At 34.3% G+C, this 11,775-nt stretch overlaps 1 pseudogene; it reads left to right on the top strand.

The window, feature by feature from the left end:
* The first annotated feature begins 8,321 nt into the window (after positions 1 to 8,321).
* Positions 8,322 to 8,438, top strand: LOC145256706 (5S ribosomal RNA; annotated as a pseudogene).
* The last annotated feature ends 3,337 nt before the right edge of the window (positions 8,439 to 11,775 follow it).

The following is an 11,775-nucleotide window of genomic DNA, read 5'->3' as shown; positions in this document are numbered from 1 at the left end:
TTTTTTTTTGTATTTGAAATATCTCTTTATTATTGTTATTAGTCCCCCTAACAAAATTCACCCTTGTCCGTTCTGCCGTTCGTCTGTCTGCACTTTTCTCAATAACTACGCTTCAGAATTTTTTGAAAATTTGCACAAACATTAAACATGATATGAGTAAAAAAGTAACAGAACCAATTCTCTAGGAAAACTTCGGTTGCCCCCCCCCCCCACTTTCGGGTTAAAATGGCTACAATTGACACTTTCGTGTTTATTAAAAAAAAAAATGATACCTTGAATTTTTATAAAACTTTCTAAAAAAGTTGTAACTGATTTCTATATAATTTTGTTTGTCAGATAACTCTAGGGTGTGCCCTAGGGGCTCTTTTATGGCTAATAAAAACACTCCATTTTTGGGGCTATTTTACCATATTTGTCAAAAATTTTCTGTAGATGTCTATTTAGCAGTTTTTGAATGTTGCTGAACTAAAATTTAAATATGTTTAGACCTTGGAGACTTTTGAGGCTAAATGTGGGGTGGGGCAAATGATTGACTAAGTCATTTTTTTTTTTTTTTTTTTTTTTGCAAAGAGCAAACATAAAATTTATATACGTTAAGGCCTAAAATTGAACCGTTTGTTCGTTTTCAGCATGGTTTGGCGTCCCCTGGGGACTTTTGGGGCTAAATGGTAGGGGGATGCTGAACTAAGTTATTCTTTATGCCTCGTTCACTGTGCACTCACGCGGGACCATACATGCTTCACTTGTGTTATTATTTGTCTTGTTTTGCTGTTTAGATTACGTTTTTATCGTTGTTTTCCTTATTAACTTTCATATTCTCGTTTTCTTTTTATTATTCTCTTCTTTTTTTCTCCGTCGTCTTCACCTTTTTCTTTTTATCTTCGTTTTTTTTTTTTTCATTTTTTTTTTGTTGTTGCGGTTTTTGTTTTTTGTTTTTGTCTTATTCATTCTTATTTCTTTCCCTGTACATTTACTTCTACTCCGCCTTCTGTTTGTTATTATCTATATATTAATACGATAGCGTGTGTGTTCTTTTGTGTGTCACGCTTACATCCGGGTCGTTTAATTGTTATGTTCTTCTATTTCTTGTCAGAAATAATTTTACCAAGCATTTTTCATAAGTTTTGGTTTCGGTTTCGACTATAGCTGATGGTACTTAAATCATCTATTTTTTTTTTAAATTTTATCAAGAATTCTTCATAAGTTTTGGTTTCGGTTTCAGTTATGACTGAAGTTATATATATATATATATATATATATATATATATATATATATATATATATACTAGCAAAAGTACTCGTCGTTGACTGGGTTTAAAAATCAACCTACAGAAAATGGACTCTGATTTATGAAAGTATATAGGTTATGAAAAGGAAGGATTGTAAAGAGATAGCTTCGAATTTGGAGGTATCAAAACCAAAGCAAAATATGATGAAAGTAAAAATAAAATAGATAAACCCCATAATTTATTATACCATACCTGTTCACACTGAAACACTTATCACAATATTCTGTAGATCTATATTTAAAAAAAAAAAAAAACTTGTTAAACTTTGTGACATATTTCCATACTATGGAGGTCAGGTGCGAACGAACACCCCATAATTTTATTATACCATATTTCTTCAAATGAAACATAATTATCAAAGTATACTTACGCAGATAGATATGAAAAGTCTTTATTAAAGTTTGTGCCTATTTCCATTCTATGGAGGCCAGGCGCGAACGCAGACCCACAGTTTTATTATACCAATATATTTAAGTTAAAACATACTTATCAAAGTATTCTTATGTACATCTATATCAAAAACACTTGTAAACGTTTTTTTATTATTTTTTTTTATTTTTTATTTCCATACTTTGTGGACCAGGCGCGAACGCAGACCCCACAATTTATATGAGCCTCCGTTCTGCCAGATTAAACATACTCATCCCTGTGTTTCGATATATCTTCTATCATTATATGTAAGCAGTTATTTTTAAATAGTCAACCATATAGGAGCCTATTCGTGACCAGACACACACAGACAGACATTCAACTTTATATTATAGATATATATTTCATAAGTTTTTATTTCAGTTTTGATTCTAGCTAATGCACCCAAATAATAGATATATTTTTTTATTTCTGAAATCGCAACTTTATAAAATAAAAAATTATAGAACATTAACTCTACAATAATATATACGGAATCCGCAAAAATTAAAATATCATATTTAAGCGTACTTTTTACAAACGGGGTTTACCGGGCGTTCACGCTAGCTTAGATAATTTCTTTTGCAGTTTTAACAAAAAAGCTACAATAATATCAGCGCGTCTCCATTTACACTGAACATCTACAGTATACCAAAATAAATATATTACATATGAATGTGGAACTTCCACAGATTCCGCTAGTTTATATATTAATAGGATAGCAAGTGTGTTATTTATTTTGTGTGTCACGCTTACATCCGAGTTACCGTCGTTTAATTGTTATGGACTTCCATTTCTTGTAATAAATAATTTTACTAAGAAGTCTTTATACGTTTTGGTTTCGGTTTCGATCATAACTGATGCCACTTAAGTCAACTATTTTTTATAAATAATTTTACCAATAATTCTTCATAAGTTTTGGTTTTGATTATAGTTGATGGCACTCCAGTAATCTATTTTGTTTTATAAATAATTTTACCAAGAATTCTTCATAAGTTTTCGTTTCGGTTTCGATTATAGCTGAATATGATAGTTAAGCGTACTTTACGACCGAGCTACGCCGGACGTCCCTGCTAGCTTAGATAAATCCTTTGCAGTCTTAACAAAAAAGCTACAATAATATCAGAGCGTTTCCATTTACGCTGAACATCAACAGAATGCCAACATCAATATATAATATATTAGGCACCGCCAAAAATGACCGCAAAATCAAGTTGCAGTTGTTTTTTTTAAAACGAATTTACATTTATTAAAATCCATTATTTCTGAGTTACTTTTTTTTTCCAGAAAGATAAAACCTTGAATTTTATCATATAGAAAACAGAATAATGTAAAACTTTTTCTACTATTTTTAATTAAATTTTAAATGTTAAATTTTCCAAAAAAGTTAACAATTGACATTTTTTGTCTTGCACAAAAAACGTACATAAATATTTAAGAAAAAAGGTTTTTGAAATAATTAATTTATTTATTTATTGTCTAACTAAGATTTAGGATGCTTTTCTAAGAGAATATGCAAAAATATTATAATATAAGTACCTGGATTTCAAATAACTCCACTTATTCATATAGGTAACTAGTTATTTCGTGTCGATCTAGAGTCTAGACCGACACTGTTTACGTTTGCGGTTGATAAGAAGCAAACTATGGAAGACCAAACAGGCCAAAATAACTTATTTTTCAGTGACGAAAATTTCAATGTATTGTTAAGCTGAGACTGACCAGTACCAGATGGGTGACCAGTTGTATGAGTTTGGTTTTTAATGTGTATGTGTGTGGGGGTCAGGCTCCCCAAAATGGGGGGGGCAATTTAAAACAGAATAAAAAAAAATTATTTCAGCGCGTTTGGTCCACCGTAGTCGAAAGGCGGCAAACGTTTTCAAACAGGATCGAAAAAAATGATGCTATTTTTAACACAAAGGGCACAATATTTATCGAATTTTTTTTTTTTTGTATCGATTCTTCAAAGCATGCTCTGTTTAATAATGGTCATGCATTATTCGGCTCGCTAAAAAAAATTGTTAATTTATTTATCAAAGATTTTAAAATATCGTTTTTCGTATAAATATTTCAAAAAAAAATTGTTTGTTTTGCTTAACTTAAATTAATTATTGTACTTAACATATTCACCGAATTTCACACTTCAAAACTCAAAAGCGGGATAATTAAACACAATCGAAGTTCTGATATTCAGACGTCAAAATAAGGTATGCAAACAATTTTTTTTTAATCTATTATTCTGTCCCTTACAACAACACAATATATTGAGTTCAGTTTCAGATTATTATTTTAAGCATATTTGTTCCCACTTCAAAACAAGGTGGGGTTTGTAAGCAAAAAAAAATATATATATATATATCGTTTATGAAAAATAAGTACACTGTTATAAAGTTCATTCTTCTCTTAATAATCGCTGAAAATTTCGTATTGATCGGATAATTACCTGATTTTTGATAGATTTTTAAAAAGACGGTCCGTCAAAAAGTATTGACCTGCCCCCCTCCCAGTTTTGGCGGAGCCTATAATATATGAATGAGTCCCCTGTGGAATTTCCACAGGCCCCACAAGTCTTTATTAATATTAATATAATTGTTATAATTGTTCTAATGATTATTGCTGCTATCTCTTAGCTTCTATTTCTTATCTTTTTATTACCTCTTCTTCATTTCCGTCGTCTTCTTCTTCTTCTTCTTCTTCTTCTTGCCTTGTAGGCTGATACTACTATAATATATTCTTTTTGTTCTTTTTCGGTTGAACGTTATCCATCACCCAATTGCAATGCAAAAAAGAAAAAGATCTGTATTTAATATACGCCTATTCAATTTTCGCGTTTCTTTTTGCGAAGGAAACTACATTGCATGCAATAATACAGCGAGATTGGTCGACAAAAAAAAAAATCCTTCAAGTTTATCGTTAAATAATATCGGTATTTCAAACTTAAAACGTGACAGACAAACAGACGGGGAGCACCTTTTACAGAAATAACAAGACGATGCGAAATATGATGCGTCCATTCAATCTACTAGCTTCTTTGAACCGAAGTGTAACAGTCTAATCATAGAAATTGAAGAAAGCATCTCAAAACGGCAAAAAGAAAAGAAATAAAAAGGAAGTGGTTTACGGTTAAGTGTTCTTCTAATGCCAATTTTCGATTTACTTATCAAAATGTCTGAAAGTTCGGCTATTTTTCTGCCATGCACGTATCTTACCTTCAATTCTTGTTGGAAGTCGAGAACGAATCTCGACAAGCCGCCAATTTCGTGCGCTTTTAACGTTTAATAAGATTAGATCCTATTTCCTTTATTAAACCAATAGCAACGTCGAACACCGATCTTATAAATGACGAGCGAGGGTACATGTAAAGCAATGGACACCTATGCGATCGTGCCGTGTTCAAATCAAATCGGATCTTTAATATTTACTTATATGCTATCGAGAAAAGTATGAAGCCACCAGGACTTTACAAAAAGGTGCACGCACCCTTTTACTGCAGCTAAATTCTTAGTAACAAGAGCAATCCTTATTTAAATGATGTCATATTGTCAGTGGAGATGAACAAGTGCGAACAACTATTTCAATGCGATGTTTATTTTAAATTATATAATGAAATATAATTCTTTTTCGGAATATGGAATGTTTTAAGAACTGAATTTTCAAAGGTAGTCAGAAAACACACGGCAACCACTATGTCCAACTTATGTATACAAACTCTAAGAAAATACAAAAAAAAGAGGGTGCTTACCTAGTAGTCTTCCAGCAAACTCTTTAAAACATGGCAGGACGTACGCAACAACATCAAGTTGACAAGATGTTCTTGCGGTTTTTAACTTAAAAATGTTGATATCTCGGCCCAAACAATAATTTATTGGTCGAAATAAGCACCATAAGAATCAACAAACTTTTACCAACGCAAAACAAGTGTATTTATGCCAATGATGTAAACAAATTCCCGTTCTGTTGGCGATGAAGTCGCTGAAGGCTTTTATGATATCGCTTAATTTTGGAAGCATTTCTCATGCAGAAAGTTGTCGAGATGCTTGAAAAAAATAGTAATCAGTAGGTGACACGTCTGGAGAGTATGGCGGATGGAGAAATTTTGTAGCTCAATTCGTTCAACTTCTGCAGGGTCAGTTTAGCAACGTGCGGTCGGCCGTTGTCCTGGAGGAGAATTGGGCCTTTTTTATTGACTAATGCTGAATGTTATTATCGATTATATTTTCTGATGCATTTCATTCATTTGTTGACAGTACTTCTCCGCCGTAATGGTTTCGCATGCATTGAAAAAAACTGTAATGGATTGAGACCGGTCGCAGACCACCAAACAATCAGCATAACTTACTATTAATGCAACTCAGGCTTCGGGAAGTGCAGTAGAGGTTCATCGGAGTCTAACCACCGAGCTGAGCGTCGCCGATTGTCGTAAAGACCCCACGTTTTATTGTAAATCACAACCGGGTCGAGAAACGGGTCGTTCTTGTTGCGTAAAAAAAAGGAAGATGACACTTCATAACGGCGTTTCTTTTGGTTGTCCTTCAATTCGTGACGCACTCATTCTCGAGCAGTTTATAGGCTTCGACTACTACTACTACTACTACTACTATTACTACTACTACTACTAATAATAATAATAATAATAATAATAATAATACGCCAGTACATGATACTCTGGTGCAAAGTTCGAGAAGATGTATCCACTAAACAGAATGAATGAGAACATTGGATCCCGGTTCACGGGACCATATTTCGGATATACCCTGGCCGTTTTCGATCCCGGCTCACGGGACCATAGATGCAACTTAGCAGGGCTCCATTCTTAACTGTTTAGTGGTGGGGCCTTCAAGGGTGACCAGACTCTCACTGGTCACTGGAAAATACCGCTCTGCTGCTCAGGGCACACGAAACTTGCGTGACCCTAAGTCTATGTGGCAACTCTTATCTTTGGCCGTTTGTTGTCAGTTGCTGGGGTTGGGTTCATCCTTCAGAGATGCTCTGGTGAATTGCTTGTATGCTGCCTTTCTCGGCTGCAATTTGGCATCAGTGCTGTCACAAAACGGGTTTCAATTCAACAGTTTCAAAAAATAACTCAAAACATTTGTAGAACAAAAATAATTATTTTAAAAAAAAAAGCTTCATGGCAAACTTTGTTCATGGAAAGCTAAGTTCTTCGAGTTCTCAATGACTTTCTGACGCAGGTTGTACAACTTAAGTTCGTTTAGATAGTTTCCCAGCTAGGAACAAGTGCTTTCAACTTAGCTTCTCTGGGAGTTTGGCCCTCGCCCCACTGGGCGGGAGGCTAAGGTTCTCGATGTTAACCAGCAAAAGACTCTATATTTAAAAACACAATCGTTTTTATTAAATTCACTTCTTCCCCCTCTGTCATTTTAAGATTACCTTTTCCTCTTTTCCTCTGAATCTCTTCTTTCTCTTTCCCATTATTATATATTCTTTTTCTTTTCTGATTTATTTTTAATTTCTTCTTTTACCTTCCTAGCCATATTCCTTTTCAATTCTCTCTCCCTCTTTTTCTTTCTTTCTCTTCAACTCAAATTACTTTTCTCTCAAAGAAACTGTATTATCTTCCAAGGTTGAATTTCCATCACTTGCTTGATAGTCTAGGACTTAAATATAACAGGTGGGTCAAATGACAACCTTTCCCAGACACAAAAGCAGACATTTTGAATCTAAGTTATTGCACTTGTCTCCCTCAATTAGTTAGTTAAAATTCATTTTTACCAAACCCAACTAGAAAAACAATCTCTCTCCCCAACTCCCTTGCTCCAAAGAATCCCATTATCAGATGTATATTTTCCTTTTATTGAAACAGATATTATTTTTCTGATGGTCTTTTCTTGACCAAGTATCAGTATAACCCCCCTAATCATACCTCATTCTCCCTCATCCTCATCTATCTGAACGGGGTCCCTGGCGTCGCTCGGGATCCTGTTACATACCTACATAGTACCCCTGCAAATTATATCCCTATATAGTTTCCTCCAACATCAAAGTGATACTGTACCTTGTTTGGGGTGAAAATGAAATTAAAGAAATATTATTATATACATTTATTGTCGGTGGTGGTGACAGTGTGTGGGTGAAGGAGGAAGAAGAACGCACAGAAATTATCAAAATGGTTTCTCGGACCGATGGACATTCGGCTATCTTAGTTTTTTGTTAAATTTGAAACAAATACATTGAGGATAATGCGAAGACTATTTCAAAAAATGTAGGCTCCGTTTATCGTGTTAGAAAAGTATTTAACCCGCAGAACATCCTATATCTTTACAAAGCCACTATAAGTCATGCATGGAGTATTGTTGCCATATCTGGGCTGGTGCATCTACTATTAGTCTCTCACTTTTAGATAGTCTGCATAAAAGATTCTCAAATCTAATAATTAACCGCACTATCTACCAAGCTGCAACCTCTGTCTCATCAATGCAATGTTGCATATTTGTGCCTGTTTGAAAAGTACTTAAATAGAATGTGCTTTCAAGAATACATCGCACTTGTTTATCCTTACATGCATAATCCCGATTTATCGGACAAGCAGCAAAATCACACCCCTTCACTCTTCAGATTGCTTCTTCTACTCAAATAGTTTTTGTTCTTTTTAAATGCTAGAGTTTGTACGGCACAATCACGTTGACACACCGGTTCTCGCCAGATCACCGAAGTTAAGCAACGTTGAGCCTGGCCAGTACCAGATGGGTGACCATTTGGGAAGACTAGGCGCTGTATGTACCTGCTGGGAAGGTTGCGCGTGAGGCCAGCACCCTCACCCTGTAAAAAAGAACTCCTCGCTACAAAAAACATCTACAAAAGTTGTAGATGGCCTATGCCCCTCCAGGGCTATGGATGGAGAGTTTTTGATTTACTTCATCTTTCCGGGTTTCTTTGACTTAAATATAATTTGAAAAAATATCTCGTTGCATAACTCCTCACAGGCCTTCGGGCCAAGATCAAAGTGTAGTATCCGTTCTTCGGATGCTAAACTTCAATTTCTTGTTCTATCTCAGTGGAGGAGAAATCCTTCACGACTGAGACAATATTTATTTTTGTTCCTTTTCTCCCACATTAAAAAAAACGACCCTGGTGTCTAACTCTTTCCCGTGGAGAGGCATTGCAAATAGGAACTCCTCAAAGTTCACTCTTACACATCGTCCCCAAATAGTATTTCCAAGTAACGATATGCTTTGTGTGGGATTCAAAAGAGCATTTAAAAACAATAGAAATACTTATATGGTGATATACTTTTATTGTCTAAATGCGTTCGGGTGAGGAAGTGATTTTCCCAAACGTGATCGACAGTCACCTTTCGATCTTACTTTTAGGTATGGTTATATAATAATTTATGACACGCATTCACCGGAAAAGGCGCATTCTGGGAATTTGCCTCCGATCTTAATGTATCGATGTGGATAGATGGTTTATTTAACGAGAGAGTATTTTCGCCTTTTATTAATATTTGTGGATAAGGATAATCTTTGCGAGATGTTTCGAAACAATTTCTTTATCTCTGGAGATGTTTCGAAGCAATTTCTTATCTCTGTTTTTTTTTTTTTTTTTTTTTTCGATCGTCAACAGAAGAAATCTGGCCAGGTGCGTATCTGTATCGGGTTACGCATAGGTTCTGCACAGTAATATAACGATATATCCATCCTTGGTATTCAAGTATAATAAATTTGGATTCATTCGTACATACACTAGTGCGTTTTGTAAATCTAGTAAATAGTTTACCTATCTCCTACAAAATAAAATAACACACAATAAAGAAGTTTTAAACATCAAAATACGATGAACAAATATAAAAACAGTCAATTATCGAAAATGTTCAATTTGGTAACCATTGTGGTTCGTGAACAGCTAACAACGCTCACTGATTGAATCCAAAATTTTGGAACTCCTGTCTTGCGAGCTGCTTACCCATCAGATTTTTAGCCGATTGGTGAAACCTCTCAATGACTCTTCTTGCTTTTGTGAGACTGGCTGATGATCATGGTCTTCCAGGGTGTTTTTTATGGACACATTTAACTGTTCATTAAACTGTTCCTTCTTACCTAAACTTATCTCACTAACAAATAATTGTGATGCTGGTTGTTGATGCATCTAAAACGTCTTTGCACTTAATTTATGTTCTTGGACTTCCAATAGGAATTTAGAATGACTATTTTTCTTATAGTTTAGTCTTGATTAAGCCATTATTCACACATGAAAAAATATTTATAATAAATGTTGAAGTTATGTTCATTTAAAGAGTGCATACATATTATTGGGATATATATATATATATATATATATATATATATATATGTATTATCTTACTTCAGTCGAAGTTCTCAGAAATCAAAGGGCCCACAACCTGGGGCTAACACTTGAACTCTATACGAGATACATAGATATTCGAATGTTCCATTAAAGTTCTTTATCTCTCAAGCACTGAGTTAGTAAAGAAATTAAGAACATAATTTTCCTCTCCCCACTTAACCATTTTTATACGTTGTAGTATATCTTTCATGTTAGTCTCTTGGTCTTACTGGATTCCAGGACAAGAATTTATCTAGTCTGGTGGAGTATCCAGCTTTGTGCTATTACTTGAAGTAATATCACTTGGAGAAGGTGCACCATTCCTCGGAAAAGCTGTGGAGTAGCCGTAGTGAGGAGATCTTATTTGGGCAGCGAATACTTTGTGATTTTGAATATTTGGTCAGGGTTTATTTCTATGGAAAAAGTATCCGCATGCTAGATTGTTCTGACAACCCCCTGTACAGAGAGACCTTAGACACTCGAGGATAGTGTCTAGTAGGCATTCAAGTTCTATCAAGTTTTATGTATGTATGTGTGTGTGTATGTGTGTAAGGATATTTGTTGTTTTATTTATATGCATAACTTATGTATAATTCAAACACCACCGTGTTTGAATATATGGTCAAGTTGTCATTTTAGTCATTTAGAACTACTTTAAAGCTTCATCGCTTACTCATTTATCGACCAAATTATTACAATTATTGCAGATTATAGATGACCTTCTCAGCTATGTCGTGAAAAACATTTTCAATTTTCGTTCAGTAAAACAAAAGTTATGAGGAATTCAATGATTATGATCGCGTTCAAAATCGTAAACATTCGTAAGGAGGTGAGCAACGTTTTTTTATGACTGGTTTCTATAGCCACCACGTCGCTTCAGCGACTTATATTGCTACTAATTAACCGGTGCTGCGAAAAGAGAAGTAACAATGGAAACAGAGAGAATGAAAGCAGACGAGTGCCGTACATTGTTTTACGTATGTGTACGTTATGCTTATAGGGCAAAAAAAAAAGTCTGAAATTAAACAAAAACAAATTTACTGGAAGCTTGGAAATATAATGGATTACAGTAGAAAAATGTGAGCATGAAAAGTAATATGGTTAGGCTTAAACATGCAAAAGAAAAAGACAAGATATTCTAGTAAAAAATATAATTAATTTATAACTTAAAATATTGCAGCATTAAGAAATTCAATATAACATTATAATACTGCAATATTTTAAGTTATAAAATTATTATAATTCTTGCTAGAATATCTTGTCCTTTTCTTTTCCGTGTTCAAGCTTAACCATCCTGCTCGCATTTTTTTATTGTAATATAATATAGTTATCTACGATCTATTAGTACGCTTGATTCTACCATGGGATGGAGCATAGATACTATGATTGGATGAGTATGCCACTACGCTACGAAGCCCCGGTTGAAATTACGTGCTTGTTTTGTCGCTTAAAAGTTCTATTATTATTATAAACGATAACTAAATTTAGTAGAGTTTCTTTCGGCTTGATGTGTATTTATTGTCATTGAACTTGAAGATGACCATGTTATAGTCTTCTATGAAGCAGACCCGTGGCAACGTGTTCTACTCGGTGAAAACTTAAAAACGTATTCACCTTGTTCTAATTAAAGTGGTGCACATAAATGTCGCATTTAATTGCGCACCATTCGTTGTATCTGAAAATAGCCTAAGTGGGTGCCAGCATGACGCCATCATATTCAAAGACAATTCTTTGTTTTAATTGAATTCTTTGCAGATTGCAGTCGATACAAATT

Source organism: Euprymna scolopes, chromosome 32 (genome assembly GCF_053919585.1).
Source record: "Euprymna scolopes isolate OS-2025 chromosome 32, ASM5391958v1, whole genome shotgun sequence".
NCBI classification, from domain to species: domain Eukaryota; kingdom Metazoa; phylum Mollusca; class Cephalopoda; order Sepiida; family Sepiolidae; genus Euprymna; species Euprymna scolopes.
This window is presented reverse-complemented; position numbering and strand designations above follow the sequence as displayed.